The sequence below is a fragment of the Benincasa hispida genome, chromosome 1, assembly GCF_027475165.1.
Source record: "Benincasa hispida cultivar pf3 chromosome 1, pf3_genome.v1.1, whole genome shotgun sequence".
NCBI classification, from domain to species: Eukaryota; Viridiplantae; Streptophyta; class Magnoliopsida; order Cucurbitales; family Cucurbitaceae; genus Benincasa; species Benincasa hispida.
In genome coordinates, this window is record NC_143478.1 from 17,243,024 (window position 1) to 17,263,384 (window position 20,361).

At 32.0% G+C, this 20,361-nt stretch overlaps 1 long non-coding RNA gene across 1 annotated transcript; it reads left to right on the forward strand.

Moving 5' to 3' along the window:
• Positions 1-11,261: 11,261 nt before the first annotated feature.
• LOC120073773 (uncharacterized) lies at positions 11,262-15,463 on the forward strand. The gene is made up of 3 exons (XR_005480794.2): positions 11,262-11,456; positions 12,361-13,689; positions 15,146-15,463. It is a non-coding gene; the product is annotated as an uncharacterized LOC120073773 (long non-coding RNA).
• Positions 15,464-20,361: the final 4,898 nt, after the last annotated feature.

The following is a 20,361-nucleotide window of genomic DNA, read 5'->3' on the forward strand; positions in this document are numbered from 1 at the left end:
AAGTAATGTATATAGTTAAAAGTGGTTATAAGTGGTTCCAGAGATCTAGAGTTTACTCTCAATCTTCAAGCTCAAATCTTATGATTGGGGTTTGGAAGATTATTTGGAAGCTTAAAGTTCCATCTAAAGTTAGGCTTTTTATGTGGTGAGCAGTAACGAATATTCTTCCTACTAAGATTAATCTGTTGAAGAGAAGAGTGGAGATTTCTCCCTGGTGTCCTTTATGTTCTGATGATTTTGAAAGCATTGACTATATTTTATTTACCTGTCATCGAGCAAAGTCTATGAGAGAATTATCTTCTTGTTATATTCTCTTTGTTGATTATGATGATAGTTTTGTTGATAGATGGTTTGACATTAATTCAAGATGTAAGGATGATGAATTGTGTTTGATTGCTATTGGTTGCTTGTCTATTTGATTTGTTCAAAACAAGCTTATCCATAATGGAAAATTAACTCCCTACAAAATGAAGAGTAAATGGATCATCTCCTACCAAGAAGAATTTCTGATTGCACACAGTAAAAAATTCATAGGAGCTGGTAATTCACAGAATGTATAGATTCATTCTTTTCCTTGTTAGATGCCTCCTTTTCATGGCTGGTTCAAACTCGATGTTGATGTATCCTGAAAAAATTCTCATGATTAAACTGGTCTGAGAGTGTCAATCTGAAATTCGCTTGGAGTTTTGGTTGCTATGAAGCTGTAAAATTAAATCTTCTTTTTCCAGAGGTATTAGCTAAATCAAATCGATTCTTGAATGTATCAGAATGACAAAATCAGTAATTCCGCTTCAGAAAATTGTAGTAGAATCTGATTACAAGAGAGCCACTGATTTGATATTGAAGAAACAAGAAGTACGAGGTGAGGAAATATGCTGAGTGGAAGAGATATGGAGACTTTGAAATTTAAAAGTCTAAAGCAATTTCATATTTAAAGTGTGGAATTTTGTAAAAAAAGAAAACACATTCACAAGAGAAGTGGAAAGAACGCGCTGATTAAGCGCGTAGACACGCTGCCGGAGGGCCGTAGCGGTCGACACTTGGAAATCCACTAATCAAAAGAGCTCGCCCCTATCATCTTCTTCCGAGTGTTTTGTTTCTTCAAAAAATGACTTATTATTTTCTTTCTACCATAATATCTCAAGTGGGAATTAAATATTCTTATTTGCAGGGTGTAATGAAAATGAGTGAATTATAATAAATTTGAATGGCAAATATAATTAGATTGTTTTTTTATTGTATTCATTAATCACATTTATTATTATCGTTATTATTATCATTACTGTTATCATTACCGTTATCATTACCTCTAAGAGTCAAACGGTAACGATAATAGTAAAAGTGTCAAAATTGATATTTTCTTTGGAACAGTACCAATAATCGTAATCATAACGAGTAACTTCTAAAGTAATTAGATTGAGCATACTCCGCTCGTTAATCCGTTTCCATTTTTTTTTACTACAGATTTGGAAGTAGGTCCTATGTGTTAGTACGGATGCATAACACAAGTAACAATATTAAAGGTAATCAAATGGGCCTACTTTTCACATTATCATAAATTTATTACCTTTTTATCGGGATAAACGTGACTTTAGTTTTTAAAACTTGGAATATTCAACTTTAAAATTCATTTGACATCACTGTAAAAATATAACATAGTTTATTAATTTAAACATGTACTTCAAACATAATAAATTTAAACAAATATATAAATTTTTATTATTAATTATGATATTCTAATTAATTTATATTTATTTGAATAACTAAATTTAAGTTTTAATTAATGTTTAATATAAAAATATTCAATTACTTTTACTTTGATAATTAATTAACATAACAATATGTAGCATCCCAAATTTCAGAAAATTTAAGTTAATTATCTAACATTAGTGAGTTTAAATTTTCCTTTCATTTGAAAAATTGAGATTAAATTGAAATAATTGAAAAAAAAATTTTATTGGTTAAATTGAATTTAATTGATTAGATATTTGAACTAATTGTATTGAAAATATTGAATTTTGCTTTTATTTGATTTTGAATTTTAGAGCAATCTTAAAAAAAATAAATTAAGGAGATAATTAATTTCAGGTGGTTTTGAATTGATTTAAATATTTGGAAGGATTTAATTTGTATCAAATCGATGGATTTTATGTCATTTAATTTTGGTTCTTGAAGCCTAAATTAAGATACTTTGAAAAGTTAATTGATTTATTAATTTAATAGAGTCTTTAGAGATTTTGGATATATTGTTATAAAATATTTTATTTATCTTTTCAAAATTTGAAAAAAAAAAAGAATTGAGATTTTTTTCGAAATTAAATGAGAGTGAAAAGAGGCAAAAGATTGGGGAGAAAACAATTCGATTTTTCAGCGACAACTTCCACAAAATTGTCGATTGCCGGAGTTTGAACAGTTGGATTGTGCTCAAATTTGGCAGTCTATTCGAGACATATAGAGTTTCATTTTGAACGGTTGGATTGTTGTTTGAAGCTCTAGTTTGTTCGTAATCGCTGCTGAATAAAACCTGTAAAACTAGAAATTCTCCTTCTCTCTCACTCTCACAAACCCTTCTCATGCAAGACCCTCACTACCAACTGCTAACCTAAACAATTTATGTCGTCTGACAGCAACACCCGCTGCCTATCTATGGTTGCCACCGCTGTTGATACCATTGTCACCGAAATTGATATTTTAGGTAAGTTTTAGAATTCCTGGAGGTTCTTGACCACCCATTAGCTTTTGGCTCAAATTGGTTGAGATATCCTTTATATTTCACTTTTATATTGAAGTTTGGGAGCATTTCTGGTCACTATCCAACAAGGAAAACGAGTTTTTGAACAATTACTATTCGAAGTTTGGAGATCAGTGGCATGCTTTCTAGTAGGATTTATGGTCGTTCGGTCCTTTTGTTGGTTTTAGTTCAAGTAAATTATTGGAGTTGGTTGTCGGGATAACTGTCCTTGACTTAATTTAGTAAATGGTACTATTACTGGTGCCTTTTTGCCAGACGGCGTATGTTAGATTTATAAAGTTAAGTAATGGACTTTAGAAACATGATTTTGTCGTTGTGATATACTTGTTGCATGATAGTTATGAGTATTATGAGCATGTTTGAAATTTTAAACAGTACTGAAATTATGTATGTGATGCATGATTAGACCAATAGGACAGTTACCATCTCGTCTTGATGCATATTTTATTTCAGAGGACCAGCGAGTCTAGTTTCAAGTTTGACGGTGTGCATTCAGGCTGCTAGACATGCGTGAATCGACAGGTTCACGTTCATGTTATTTTTTCATGTTTGATAGTGTGCCTACGGGCCGCTAGACATGCGTGAATCGACAGGTTCATGTTCATGTTACTTTTCCATGTTTGACGGCGTGCCTTCGGGCCGCTAGACATACGTGAATCGACAGGTTCACGTTCATTTTATTTTTCCATGTTTGACAATGTATTTTCGAGCCGTTAGACATACGTGAATCGACAGGTTCACGTTCATGTTTCTTTTTCCATGTTTGACGATGTGCCATCAGGCCACTAGACATGCGAGTCAAGACAACATAGTACGTCCTTTGATATCTTTTCATTATTTGAAATAGTTGTAGTTGTTTGAGCCACGGGCCCAACATTCTCTGCTTGTGGATACATAGCCTGATCCCGGTTGAGATCACTTATTGAGTATCTTTATACTCAACCTTTCTTAATTTATGTTTTTCAGGTAAGGAAAGGAATGAACCGACGGGTGACGAGAGAGACCTGTGATCATGCCATATGAGACATGTAAATCGCTTCTGCTTAGTTTACGTTTTCAAGCTATTTAAAAGTTTTGATTTGAAACTCGATGTTGGTCAAAATTTTATTTGTTTAAGTTATTTTTTCTTCATTATTTGAGGGGCCTCGATCAATGGTTTTACTTATTTGTTATTTATTTTGGAAAACTGTCTTTATTATTTTAATGAAATTTATTTTCCTCAATGGTCAAAATGTTTTGAATGTAAATGTGTAATTATGAGTAACGACCCTTATCAGAGTACTCAAAAGGTCGGGTCGTTACACAATATATATATTTTAAAAGAATACTTCATGTTAGATATATTTAAATAATAATATATTTAATTAAAGTATGGGTTATGTATGTGGATTAATAATTTATCACATTGGGTTATTTTGTTAGATTGGGCCCTATTATGTGATCTAATTAATTAAGGCCCTAGATTCCTAATTGAGTATGAACTTAATGGTAGAAGCCCATTCCTAGTTAATTAGGGTTTAATGGGAACCCTAATTGATCTAGTATATAAAAAGACCTTAGGGCTATGGTCCCCAATATATCAAAACAATAAGACTCAGTCTTTCTTGAATCCCATCTAAAGAGAGATCCCACTAAGGCATTTGGAGTTTTGGTTGAGGAAGATCATAGTCATCTATCATCATCTTGAAGCTATCATCAATTTTGCAATGGAATCCGGTATGTTATTCTTGACAATTTGACAGTAATGATCTTAGATTTTATCTATTCAATATAGATATAAAGAATTTATGCTAACAAGTGGTATCAAAGCATGAATTTCATGTTGGATTGTTAGTTTATGCATTTTCCATTTTAAGAATTTTTTTTTTAAAAAAAGGTCGGCTTACTATAGCAGCGTTGTAAACTCATCGATGGTAGGATGGAAATCTCGACGGTCATTTTTTTTTCTTTGGCAATATGTGTTCTTGCAACCCGTATTCTTGTCTGTGGTATTTGGTATACCCATCACCGATTATGAATGATGTGCTAGTGGTGGATTAAAGTGAATATTATGGTAGATATGATGGATCAGGTGAACAACGTCCAGGGCCCTTTTCCAAATACCTAGAGGAATGTGGAATCGTCCCGCAATACACTATGTCGGGCAAACCCAGCATGAATTGTGTAGCGGAAAGGCGAAATAGAACACTTAAGAATATGGTAAGAAGTATGATTAGTCATTCTTCTCTACCAGAATCCCTTTGGGGTGAGGTACTAAAAACTGTAACATATATCCTTAATAGGGTACCTAATAAAGCAATAGCCAAAATCTCTTATGAGTTGTGGACAGAAAAGAAGCCTAGTATTAGACATCTTCACATATGAGGTTGTCCAGCTGAGGCTAGGCCTTATAGGCCTAATGAAAGAAAATTGGACTCAATAACTATTAGCTGCTATTTTGTTGGGTATTCTGAGCACTCTCAGGGTTTCAATTTTTATGATCCCACTTCTAGATCATTGTTTGAGACAGGAAATGTTAGATTCCTTGAGGATGTTGAGTTTAGGAGGGAAGATAACATAAGGAAAGTCTTTGAAGAGGAATTTGTTTCTTTTCCTCATGTGATTATAAATGATGTTCAGACTCCAATTCTGACTTCATTATTGAACCAATTATAGAACAAGACAACATTGAAGTCCCCGATGTTGAACCTGAAGTTCAAACTCAACAACCTCAAGAAGTGCTACTAAGAAGATCTACTAGAGAGAGAAGAAGTGCAATTCCAGATGATTATATTGTGTTTCTTCAAGAACATCAGGATGATGTGGGCGTAATGGAAGATGATCCAATTAACTTCCAACAAGCTTTACAAAGTTCTAACTTTCAAAATTGGATAAGTGCTATGGAAGAGGAAATAAAATCCATGAAAGACGATGATGTTTGGGAACTTGTCGAACTGCCATCAGGAGTGAAACCCATAGGTTGTAAATGGATATTTAAAACCAAAAGGGATTCACATGGCAATATCGAAAGATATAAGGCTCGTCTTGTTGCAAAGGGTTTTACTCAAAAGGAAGACATTGATTACAAAGCGACTTTCTCTCTGGTTTCATCGAAAGAATCTTTTAGGGTAATCATGGCACTGGTATCTCACTTTGATTTAGAGCTACACCAGATGGATTTAAAAACTGCGTTTCTCAATGGAAACATTGATTAGATGATTTATATGGTGCAACCAGAAAACTTTGTGTTTGATAATTTAAAGTCTATGGTATGCAAATTAAAGAAATCTATCCACGGTCTCAAGCAAGCCTCTCGTCAATGATATCACAAATTCCATGAAGTGATAACCTTATTTGGTTTTGAGGTGAACATTGTGGAAGATTGTGTATATCACAAGTTCAATGGGAGTAAATCAATCTTTCTGGCGTTATATGTTGATGACATACTCATAGCTAGTAATGATGTAGGTTTATTGCATGACACTAAGAGATTTCTAAAAAGAAATTTTGAGATGAAGGATCTTGGTGATGCTTCTTTTGTATTAGGAATTGAAATATTGCAAGATCGTTCTCAAGGTATTTTGAGATTGTCACAAAAGAACTACATTGAAAAGATCTTGAGTAGATTTGGCATGAAAGACTGTGTGCCGGGAGATACCCCGATCGCTAAAGATGATAAATTTCATTTAGGTCAATGCCCCAAGACCACACTCGAGACTAAGGAGATGCAGAAGGTTCCCTATGCATCGGCCATTGGAAGTCTAATGTATGCTCAAGTATGTACGCGTCTAGATATTGCGTTCATAGTTGGAGTGTTAGGCAGATATTTGAGTAACTCGGGGATGGATCATTGGAAAGCAGCCAAACGGGTTATGGGGTATTTACAGAGAACAAAAGATTATATGCTCACTTATCGGAGATCAGAAGTTTTGGAGATCATTGGGTATTCTGATTTTGATTATGCTGGATGTCAAGACACTTTGCGATCCATTTCAAGCTATATCTTTATGTTGGCTGGAAGAGCTATATCCTGGAAAAGTGTTAAACAAACACTTATGGCTTCTTCTACCATGGATGCGGAGTTTATAGCATGTTATGAGGCATCCAATCATGGAATATGGTTGCAAAATTTTGTCACTGGGCTGCGGATAGTGGTTGGCATAGAAAGACCACTAAAATTATTTTGTGATAATAAGTCGGCTGTGATGTATTTTAACAACAACAGAAGCAATACGAAGTCAAAGCATGTAGACGTGAAGTTTCTGGTTGTTAAAGAAAGAGTTCAGAATGGTCAAATTTCGATATAACACATAGGAACAAACTCTATGGTGGCAGATCCATTGACTAAAGGTTTACCACCTAAAGTTTTTCATGAGCATGTTGTTCACATGGGTGTTAGTCAATTTTCTGATTCTATGATTTAGTGGGAGTTTGTTATTGAGAATGTTCTTTGACCTTATTTTATCTATTTTCTATATAGAATAAAGTTGATGGTTTATGTTTTATTATCTGAACTTGTTTATCATGCATGCAGTTTAGCATAAAGTTTTTTTTTAGAATGATCTCATTATGGAATTTGGACTAGTTGGAAACAGGCATGATCCAGATCACTTTGCATGTAGTTTCCATGCTATCCATCCATACTTGATCTATGTCATTGAATGTATTGGAATTGGTGATCAAGGAAGGTTTAGTTACAAGAGTAGTGACGAACGCCGCCTTGATTCCATGCTAATATAGGAGATGGACCAGATTGAACTAAAGAGGAATTCTATTATTGAAATAACATGTTTATGCACGCTTAAGGTTTATATGATTTAATTATATTAGGTACATAGACATAGCCCAAGTGGGAGATTGTTAGACATATTTAAATAATAATTACATTAATCATTTTAAAAAATTAACTTTGATTTTTTAAAATATTGGTAGAAAATAAATAAGAATAAATAAATTTAGAGATGAGAAAGACGCTTATAGACTTAATTTTTAAAAACTAAAGATAAAAAAAAGTTACGTTAATTTTTTTTTTAAGAAAAAAAAAGGTGTTAATTCTTTTCCTATATATATATATATATTGAATTGGTTATCTTTCCTTTCACGATTCACGACTCGACTTTTGTAATTTTGTTAGAATTAAAGATTCTTTTGTTCAATAGTCAATAAAGTTAATATAAAGCAGCTAGTAATAAAATATTTTGCTTTTATTGGCATGCTAGACTTGATCACTATTGCTAATGGCTAAAGGACAAAATAATAGTAAGACTATTTCATCTTGGTGTAACTTTCTTGTCATAAATGTACTACATTGTAATTTACTATCTAATATTGAGTTTTGTTTTAAATATGGCCCCTAATCTTTCTTATATATTGAAAAATGGAAGTACTTATTATCTTTGACTCATTAAAATGCTAATTAGCTAGCCATATTATTCATTATTATTTTTGTAAATAAAACTACTTTGAAATTATATATCGCCTGTTTTTAATCTTAGTTTCTAATTTTTTGAATTGTCCTCAATTTAATCTTATTTAAATATCTCAATTTTATATTAAGATGTTTTTGATTCCCAATTAGGTCATTTATTAAAATAAAAGTTTTTAACAAAAAAAACAAAACAAAGATAACGTTAAATTCACCACTACATTATTATTTAAATACATAAGAATTATAAATATTGTCGGTCATGTTCTATTTGACACGTGAAATCATATTCATTCCTACTTAAAATCCAATTATCTATCAATATGAATATAACTTAACTAACATATATGTACCTTCACCATAGGTTAATATATTGAAAAATTATTTCAAATGGTAAAACTATTGAGAATATTTACAAAATATAGCAAAATTTTATAACTATCAATGATAGATGCTGATAGTTATAAAATTTTGCTATATTTTGTAAATATTTTGATTCATTTTTTTTAATATTTAAAAATAACCCTAATATATTCCATTTTCATTTCCATTCTATTTGATAGTTATAAAATTTTGCTATATTTTATAAATATTTTGATTCATTTTCTTAATATTTAAAAATAGCCCTAATATATTCCATTTTCATTTCCATTCTATTGAACTAAAAAAATAAAATAAAGATACACCCATCAATAAAATGAATTTCGCAAGTCCATCATTCATTTGCTATAGTAATAAAATAATTTTATTGACATATAAACTATTCAAAACCAAATTAAAGAAAAAAAAAAAGAAAGAAAACAAGAGACTAAGACCACTTGAAAATAAAAAACTACAACATCGAGATTGATAATATAAATTTTCTATTAGTTGAATTAGGTTGAATATGTTAGCCATTCATAATATGATGTCAATATAGATCTATATTATGATCTTTGTGTTATATTCTCAAATTTTCTCTAAGATATTTAACGATTTATTTGAAGGTAATTGTTTTAAATTGTAAAATTGTTGAGAATGTTTTCAAATATAACAAAATAACATTGTCTATCGATGATAGACCACGATAGAATGCAATAGACTTCTATCATCAAGCAATAGATTGCGACGGACTTCTATCACTAGTGATAGAAGTCTATTGTGTTCTAATGCGAACTATCATTGATAAATAATATATTTTACTATATTTATAAATAAATTTATTTATTTTACTTTATTTGAAAATTACACTTTATTTGAATACTAATGATTTAAAGGAGTTAAAGTGAGAATAAATGATTAGATAAAAAAGAGAGCAAAGCACGAGATAAAACCGTTCTCACAAAAGGTACCTTAAAATGTAAAAATTTCCAGAAATCTTCCCTCTTTTCCTTTTGCTTTTCTCAGTTTACGCCGAAAAGAGTTTTTAGACGGCCAAAAGCAAAGGGGAAAAAAACAAGACTTCTCCACAAATCTGACTCCAACCATTGATTTCACTAGTTAGTCACACGTTTCTCGACTTTTTTTTAATAAATAAATATTAGAAAACGTAGTTGTCATACATAAAAAAGAAATTTAGAAAAGTCATAGATTCTATATCCAACATAAAAAAAAGATTAAAAAAGTCATAGACTCCAAGTACTATAAAAAGATGAACGGATCGAATCTTGTGCAAAAATCATCCTTGAAGACTGATTTCAAATAGTTTCCTCTCAGCACAAATTCCGGCAATCAACAATGTTGGAAAGTTATACATAATTTTATTTTATTATTATTTAATTAAATATATTAAATCATAATTTATTTATTATTTATTAATTAATTAAAATTAAATATCACATATTTAAGATATTTAATTAATTATGTATTTAAATCATATTAAAATGCATACCTCTCTTATAATCCATAGTTTTCAATATGAATCTTATTCATAGTAATTTTAACTTATAGTTTTATACGAATAATTAATATTTATATCTTATTCAAACACACACATATATATGTATTATATAGTCCATCCATATATAGTATGCTAATTGTATCATATAATTAATTTTACATTCCCTTATTTAGTTTGTACAATTCAAATTATTCCAAAACTAAATGATCATTGTTATACCGTTAGTGAGCTAGCAATGAGACTTAATGGATTTACATATTAGAAGCTTCAATGATACAAGATTAAATTAATTAAACTCTTTAATTAAATCAATCAACATTCATTAACTGCGCGCCACTCTACTAAAAACCCACAACTGCCCTCTTCGCACACTATAAAATATTTCTGTGTCCATGGACATAACCAATACCAATAAGTTAACCCTTTACGAATTGCTTGTAATTATAACGGGATCAAATTATCGTTTTACCCCTATAATTACCTCTTACTTCTTAAGTCTCACTAATCTTCTACAACCTATTTATGGTTCTACCATAACAAATCCTTCTCATGCTAATGAGAATGAGAGACTCCATTGTTCAAGACCCAGAGTCAATACTTAAGGGAGCAATTTATTTATTTACCCTAAAGACAGGAAGGAGTGAACTCCATCTTGTGTAACTATGTTCCTAGCTCGCTACTTGGACAAATCTCTAAAATGGTAGGCTTATTGAGTCGGTGACACGAGCCACTCTCACCTACACAAATCAAATTACCACTCTCATAGACAGGAGTTCATAACTCACTCAAGATTGAGGTTGAATTACTTATGGTTATCCTATGAAATGTTAATATCTTCAACCAACAACATTACAAAGGGAGATTAATCATTATGCGGTTTGTTCTTATACAAACTCTTTGTATAGGATATCCCACTCGCATGTCTCCACATGAATGATTTGGATCATAGTGTTTATAACACTTACAATATTTGTAAAATGAGTCGTATCCATAGTGTTACAAGGATAAAATACCTAGTCTTGTCCATATACTACAAATCATTTAAGTTATTACTTGAACATGATCCACATCTGTGTCCAGCACATACAGTTCACGTGGAGATCCAATATTATTATTTGTAACATGATGGTTGGGGTTTTGAACGGCCATCGAAAAGTAGGTTATGATGACAGTTTTAAACCGCCATAGAAAGTAATAAAAAATTTAAACCATCATAAAAAATTTGAAACAAGCTGTCTAACTTTACTTTCAGATTTTAGCACAAACTTCACTTCCCTCCTTCATGATTTTCCTCTTCTTTCCACGATTTTCCATTCCCTCTCACCAACTTGATCTCTCTCTAATTTGTCTCACTGGCCGCCGTTAGTACTCTTCAAAATCTCTCTCCTCTGTTAATTGGATGTTACTCCTTATTCTCACCGGTAAGTATTTTCTATTTTCATTTTTCATTTTTATTTTCTTTCACCGACATCAATCCTTGTTCTCGCCGATATTGTATACTACTGTTGATTCTTTTTTGTCATTTGAGATTGGAAGGTATCTCATGGGTTGAATGGAAATGGAATCAAATGTTTAGGAATTTTGATTTTGCTTGTGAAGATCGAGGGTTGTTTCTAGGTTTTGTTTTCTTTTCACTGCTATTATGATGGGATTCTGTATAGGGTAGTTTCCTTGGGCTTTGAAATGGAGTATTATATACATAATTGATCGTTCTGGTGTAGAATTTTCTTTTTGGAAATCCATGCTCATTGGATTCTTTTATGTTCGTTTCTTGCAAAATTTGCTTCCTTAAGGTTGACGTTGGCACCGATAGGGCTCGAGCAGTTTTCTTTCATTCTCTTGCTCCTCTTTATTTATTTGACACATATTGAACACTTGTTAAAATAACGAATGTATTAAATATTAGTCGTACAAGTCGATATAGATCCGATTTTGATGTAAAGCTGCCTCTCTTTTCCCTGTAAAGGGCTCCGAGTCATTTGGGTGTTTTATATGCCTTTTCATACATGGAATAGGTCTATAATGTTAGAACTCTCTATGAAAGCTGAAAAATTTTCATCCTCACACTCAACAGATATTTCTCATTTACTATAAACACAGTTACAATTGACATGATTTCTTATTACTAAATTGTTTTAATAGGTCATTTGTGTGCATTAATATTCTTTGATTTAATTTTTCTCTGTTTTCTTTTCTCAATTTTTCCCTTCGCGAACTTAGTTTTAGACTCTGAAGAATTTTCTCTTATTCTTACCATGAAAGATATAATTCTATAGTCTTGTTCCTATTTCTTTTGGTGAATACCTTTCTCTTTTTGTTCTACAGGTGTTACAGAAAGATTCGAAATCAAGAAAGAACAGTGTTGCTCGCAGTTTAACGGTTGTCGACTTCTTTTTGTTAAATGTTGTAACCACTTGACTTCATCATCGTTGACTGAATCGCCTACACATATATAAACGAAATCAAACGAGAGATTAAAAAAAGGAGAGTGAATAGAAGAGAGCAAGACATTCATTCTGTAATACTTTGAAGAGTAATAAAAGAGAACCTCCCAATTTACACAATGGACATAGGCCTTTGACCAAACCACTTAAACTCCTGTGTCTTTTCTTCTTCCTCTACGATCATTTAGATTTTGCTAAGGTATCGTTCACACGATCGTGTAGTTCCTATCGCATTGTGTATACGATTGTTTAGCTCCGCGCTCAGTCGTCTATACGATCGTTTAGCTCCTCAACTGTCGTCTATACGATCGTCTAGCTTCATTCAACTATCGTCTACACGATCGTTTAACGCTTCCTCCTATCGTTTAGTTATTGATGCATCGTCTACACGATCGTGCAGACTTTTGGTAAACGATAGAAGGATTTTTCAAGCATCTATATTCTATCTCCCCTAACTCTTGAATTGTTATCAACCGTTATAACTGAGTGTATTGAGATTATTAACGTGAAGAACTAATCATATGGGACAACAACAGGCTTATTAACGAATTTAACAAATAAGTCAAGGATTTGGAATTAGGCAGGAATAACTCGAACACTAATCAAATGTTGATGAATTGTAACAGTAAATTCTTTGACAGAAATGTTCCTTCCCATATATGTTTTGTGGTAGTGCATTGTTATTAACTATTACCTTTATGCAGAACAAAGAGTTGAATTCATATGCTACCCTTAGCAGTAAGATATGATGTCTATTGTGATCAACTATGTTATTTGGTACCTCTGACAATCAAGGTTAATTCCATTATTATTACATTCCGACACAAGGTAAAGGTAGTTTTGATAAACATTTCATCATAGCATAGCTTTTACATTTCATAATCTGATATATGTAAAGTAAGTCTTTACGTATTGCTCATGGTAGACAAATTCAAATGTTGTTATTTATATAATATCTATATATGTAGCATAATTCACATTGGGGGTATAGTAATTGTACTATCATTTTGCTTTACTGAACATACTTTATCTAACTAATATCAATGGATGCAAAATGTTAAAAGTTGGTTGTTTTGACTTTTTTCTGGTTTGGTCTGAGTATGATTGTTGCAGCACTCAAGGACTTATGTCCCTACGTCAGGGAAAAAAAGGAAGAAATACTCAACGACTTATGCCGCTAAGTTAGAAAAAAATGGAAAAAATAATGAAGGTATGTAGACCACAACTTTATTACCTCGTCATACATCATTTTTCCTAATGATTTTCACAATTACTATTAAGTATTAAATATGCACTCTTTGGAACTCACAGTGCATGCATGTTGGAATTCATTATATTGAAGTTAATTTTAAAAGTGTGCTTTTCTATTTGTTATATTTATGGTGCATTTCGCTTTGTTTGGAGGGTCTGGAAACTATGTTTCCATTTCTTTGAGATAATTAATGGAGTTCTTGATTTTGTTTTTTTACCCTCACGACTCACTACTTATATAAAAATTATTCTATTGGTTTATTGTAGTTGTGTTGGTGTAAAGGGATCAAATCTCGTAGCGGAAACGTTTCATATGAAAACACGTTGCATCCCACGATTCGATTTATACAATAAATAAAATCGTTATACTAAACTAAATGAATAAACACGTAAACTAGCATGCTATTGGAGAAAGGATTAGAACGGTTCTTATCTTTATAAATTTACCAAAATCCATGAACAACCCTTTGTTCAAGTCTCGGAGACACCACTTAGGAGAACTTTGTTCAAATCCCGGAGACAACACTTAAGAGAACTTTGTTCAAGTCTCGGAGATAACACTTAAGGGAACACTCATCTACTTATTCTTAAGGAGAGAATGAGTGAATTTCATCTTGTATTCTTATGTTTCCAGCTCCATTCTCAATCTTGTCCCCAAAATGGTAGGCATATTGGGTCGATGATCTGACCACCCTCACCTAACAAATCAAAGGACAATCCCTCATGAACAGGAGTTCATAGTATACTCATGATTGAGACACGACTTCCTATTGAAATAGGAACTTGACTAATCAACAGTGTTACATCTAGTGGTTACTATTTCGTGGTCCAGTCTTATGCAAACTCATTGCATAGGATATCTTCACTCGTGTGTCACCTACACCAACGCATTGGATGATTATGTTTGTATCAAATACAAAGTGGGTTGTATTTATATTGTTACCAGGATAAGATACCTAGCCTTGTCCCTATACTATAGATCCTTTAGGCTGTATCTTGAACATCGATCCTTGTATATCTCCACATACAGTTCAAGATTCATAAGACAACCTTGGATGTTAGTTTATTAGATTTATGATTATTAAGACAAAAGAGACAACAATACAGATAATAACATTTATTGATTTAACATTCATAACTCTTTATTAATAGTCAATTAATAACATTTACTTCTACGAGTCTTATGACATAGAATCCAACATGACCGAGATGGGGGTTGAGATACATAGATAGCATTGGAAATAGATTTTTGGAGTTAACTATGGCTTTTAAGAGAGAAGTTAAAACAACTATTATTGTAAATATGTAAGTTTATTAATGATCATGTTAATTTAGTTTCATTCTATTTAAATTCATTAACCATCCGTTTATATCCTTTCAGCTTATAATTTTTCATATTGTTTCGTTATTTCTAGCTAGAGAATGGAGAAAAGGTCGATAAACAATGATTAACAACATTGTGCCATTTTTTGGGACATCTATCAATTGTGAGCAATAATTATTATCAATTTTCGTCACACAACAACAACCACAACATATGTTTGAGTATCACATGGTGGTACACATCAACATATTGTGTGTGGCTCCTTAGAACTTTTTTTTTTTTTCCCCCTTTTTTAGCTTGGTAGCTCTGTAGATTTGAAACGATATTGTTTAGCATTTTTTTTTTGAGAATTGTATTGGAATTCAATTCTAAATCAATAAATGAAATGATAGACCATGATTTGAAATTATGATTATTTTGCTAAAACATTGGTGTGGACTGTATGGAATTAATTGAAACAGGGGTAAAGAACTATTGTAGAAATCGATTTTAATACAAAAGGTGGGTTCCAGTTATGAAAACAAATATATTGCAGGTTCAATTAGAAACAATGTCAGTTCTACAATGTCATCCATTTCATATACAATGTCAATTAGCAATTGATATTAATTCAATACATAATCGTATTATGTATGATGGAATGAGTATGATGTCGGTTTTTAACTGATATCATACAAAACTACCATTAAATGTATATGATATGATGTTAGTTTACAACCGCCATTTTAAACAACTGCCATCATATCTATAAGAGGCGAAAAATATGAACGGGAATGAGCAATGACTTGAGTTTCGTTCTTGAGTTCGAGCGGGCGTAGCATTCTGGTCTTAAGCAAAGTCGTCTTGTTCGGCCATATGTCCTGTTCAGTCAGTTGCATATCAGTCAGCATGATTGTAGCAATACAAATGTTCTTAGGAGATGAAAGCTTGATGTAATTGAGCTCGACCGATAGGGAGAGGAACGATGTAGAGCCCGATTGATAGGGAAAGAAGCTTCGGTTGCTTCATTGAGCGAGATGTAATTGAACTCGACTAATAGGGAGAGTAGAAGGAGGAAATAACGATTTTGAAAACATGACAGGGCAAGGATAGATTCTTTACAATGACCACCATAGATCAAATGAAAGAGATGTAGCGCAACTTAGTAGCTCTTTTTCTTTTGGGTACAAAATGTCATGGGTTCCAATCCTGTCATTCCTACCTATTACTTCTCCTCTAGGCGGTAACAAAGGATCCATTGAGATCGATTTAAATTGGACAAACAAAATCTTTCATTGTTCAAGCTCCAGGTGCACCTATCAGAACAGACCAATTATTAGATCCACCTATCATCGCTTGTATAACCATAAAAAAGATCAGCTTAGGAAAATATCGGTCTAGCCATTGATGGCGGTTCAAAATCGCAATCAAAGATAATTTGCCATCGTAGCCTAAGATGATACGTGATACAATATGTAATGATGACAGTTTGAAACTCACATCTAAAGCCAAAATTATTGTAGTGAAATGGGTGGTTTTTCTCCAACAACTAGTATTGGAGTGTTAGGTTCATAGTTTCTTGAATTTCAAAGTATTTGTTATTGCAATATTATTTGTCCTCCTACATCATAAAAGAGTTCTTGAAACATGCTACAATATTGTGAATAGTGTGGGTTGTTCACTATTAGTTATTTTGCAAGAAAGAGAAACATATATGTCAAGCTTTATGAGTTTAGTAAAGTTTGATGTAGAAACTTTTGATGGAAGGATCTACTTCAACTTGTGTAAAGTGCAAGTCAATGATGTATTAATACAATTTGGGTTGCATAAGTGCAAGTTAAGGGTGATGGTGTTCTAGTGTAGTTTCAAAGTGATTCCAGCAAAAGTTCAAAGAAGTGAGTCTTCAAGCAAAAGATGGGTTGCTGGGGATGCAGATATTCTGAACACATGAAAAATAGAGCAGGTTTGTCAAAGAGCTCTAGATTAGATGTTGATGTAGTCTTTCTGGCCAGGGGAGACAATGACTTCCTTTAAAGAAGCCAAAATTCATCTTTGTGATATGTCTACTTTGCCATGATAGAATATGTGATATTAGCGATTCTGCAAGTTTACACACGAGCATTGATTTGGTGGTTATGCAAGATGTTTGGTGGAAGTAGTGTCGATGGCTGAAGAACTTTCGAGTAAGCCAAGTGGAAATTGCACCATAAACTTTAGCAGGTTTATTGACATGTGACGAAAAAGTAAAATCTTGGGTGGTGGTATTCCGTGTCTACTATTTATAGAAAAATATTAGAAGTGCAGTTGCCATACATAAAAAAAGGTTTAGAAAAGTCATGGGCTCCAAGTACTATAAAATGAACCTATGTGTTTTCTTTTCAATTATCTCAGTTAGGAAAAAGAAAAAAAAGGCTTAGCATGTTAACTCTAATTAAATTAATTTTCTAATCCTAGTTTGAAAGTGGGAAAGGGTGTAAGTAGTCAAAAAGCTTTAAGCGAGAGCTATTGTAATCGGAGTTGGAGAGAAAATTATTCTGTGTGATTGTAGCAATTTTTTCATATAGTGAATTTTTCTAGTTCGTAGTTTTTTCTCCAGTTTGGAGTATTTTCATGTAAATTCTTGTGTTCTTAGATTTTATTGATTTCTTTTAGTTTCTCAATTATTTAAATTCCCTGTAAGAGTGTAATAACATGCAACGGAAGTATCAAGGATCCATAAGCATTTAAATTCACTAATTTTGGCAGAAACTAAAGCACGATCATCCAAATAAGAGGTTTTTAGATCATACCTTTATAGAACTCTTCAAGATCTTAATCAAACAGCAGTAGTCTTCTCCAATGATCACTGTGAACCACCTCAAGATCTTTCCCACTATCCTTTTGGAGCTTTAGACCGAGTTGTGGGACTTAAGAACAGCTTGAAGCAATGTAAAATCGAAGGAGAAGCTCACAGTACCCATTTTTTTGAAGAACTCTTCTTCAGTCGAAATTTTCTCTCAAAATTTATGTAGAATGCATGCCTCCAAATCATTTCATTCTTCTTTATTTATTGTAGATGAATATGCAAAGAAGAGATGTGTCTGGCTTGGAGTTTAATGAAGAAGAAGAAGTGAGCTTTGTGTGAGCATGAAGAAGATGATAATGGAAAACCATGTTTTTCCATTTGTGCATGTAATCCAAATTTTCTAATTTTTCTTTAAAACCAAAGCCATGTTCAAAATTCAATTTTGATTTTATAACTGAAAAATCAAATTTCTAAAATTAATTTCATAAATTAATTTAAAAAATATTAATTAATTTAATATCAAATATTACATTAATTTTTGCACAATAACCATCTTCATATATTTAAATCATATTTGAATATATATTCTCCTAATCTATTTAATTTTAATTTGAACATTTCAAATTAATTTCTCAAGTTACTCTAAAGTTTAACCATTTACGAGCTTGTAGGGGACCTTGCGGACCTACAGATCATGGGCGGCAACGATTCGAGATTAATCGGCTAAACTCATTAGACCGATCTAACCCTCATTCGTTAACGCACTCTACTATAGCCCATAGTTGAACTCCCCTCACAGTAGAGATATTATGTCCACTTTATAACCATAATCAGTAAGTCGATCATTCACATGTTGTTCATAATCACAGCTAGGTCAAAATAACCGTTTTACCCATGTGAATACATCTTGTTCCTTAAGTTCCCACTGATCCTCTAATGAACAATTATGATTCATAATTTCTATGAATTAAATCCTTTCTCTATCATGAGAAGGCGGGACCCAATTGTTCAAAACCTGGAATCAGTACTTAAGAGAACAATCTATCTGCTAACCCTAAATTGGATAGAAGTGAATTCCATCTTGCAAGACTATGTCCCCAACTATTCATCCAGTCTTATCCCAAAATGGAAAGCTTATTGAACAGTGCTATTGGACTACTTTCACCGTTTGCAGATCAAAGGATAAACTCGAACACACAAGAGTTCATAGTAGCTCAGGATTAAGATCGAGTTAACCTAGGTTATTTGATAAATGAAATAGTCAGTTTTAACAGTAAACGGTCGTTATAAAGAAAAATGACTATTTTTGTGGTCCAGTCTATAGGCAAACTCATTGCATAGGATACTCCTACTCACATTTCTCAACATGAGCGATTTGTGGATCATATCGTTTGTAGCACTTTACAACTTCTTGTAACAACTACAGAGTGAGCCGCATCTAATAGTGTTACCAAGATGAGATATCCAATTTCATCCATATACTTATTAGATCATTTAAGTTATATACAGTTAACTTGATCCTATTTATGTCACTACATAAAGTTACAATATTCAGATTATAGCCAATGATATGTTTATTGAATTTTCATAATAAGATGCAAAATCAACAAGTCATTATTATTGATAAATAGAATGTTTAACACTAACTGCGAGTTCTAGGACATTCCCAACATTCCTTGCAAAAAAAAGTAGAAGGTTTTTTCCTGACAATTTCGTCGTTGTCGTCGATATCAAAATTGTGAATCGTGATTGTTCCACCACGATTGTCGACGACTGAACCCCAATTAAACATAGTATGAAATAATGTGTTTTTGGTTTTTGCTTCTTATTAATGTTTTTATTGGTAAAAAATTAATAACAAGTGGTAAAAAAATCATTTTCATCCTTGAACTCTTGTTACAATCATAATTCAATCTCTGAATTTTAGTTGACAATGATTTAGTTTATATATACTTTCAAAATTATAACAATTTAGTCGTTAAACTTTAATAAATAATAATTTAATCATTATATTTTACAATTTATAAGAAAATAATCCTCACTGTAAAAAAAAATTAAGATTTAATGAATTTTTTTTTACGTAGGTAGATCGTTAAACTAATCAAAAATCATTTTTTTTTTTAATAAACCATAAAGAACATGCCATTACATTATAAAAGTTAATACCTAATTTTTAAATGATTTTTTGTAGTAGAAATTAAATTATTAAAAACTAAATCATGGCTAAAAAAAATAAAATTAGAGGGCTAAATTGATACTTCAACAAAATTCATAGACAGAATGTGATTTTGAACCGATAACTATTAATTGTTGCCTTTGTTTTACGATTTTTCTTTCGTTCAAGACTTTTAACATGATATTGTTCATTCAACCATTGATTAATAAACACACGTGTGAATGTAAGGGCAAGCAACGCAGGCATTGCAATTCGGTGTACACGTGGAAGTATAAGCATCCAAGTGTGAAACACGTGTCACGAAGACGCTAATTTCCTTCTTCTTCCTCTGTTTCTTAGAGAGAGCTAAAACGTTTTAGCTTCCACA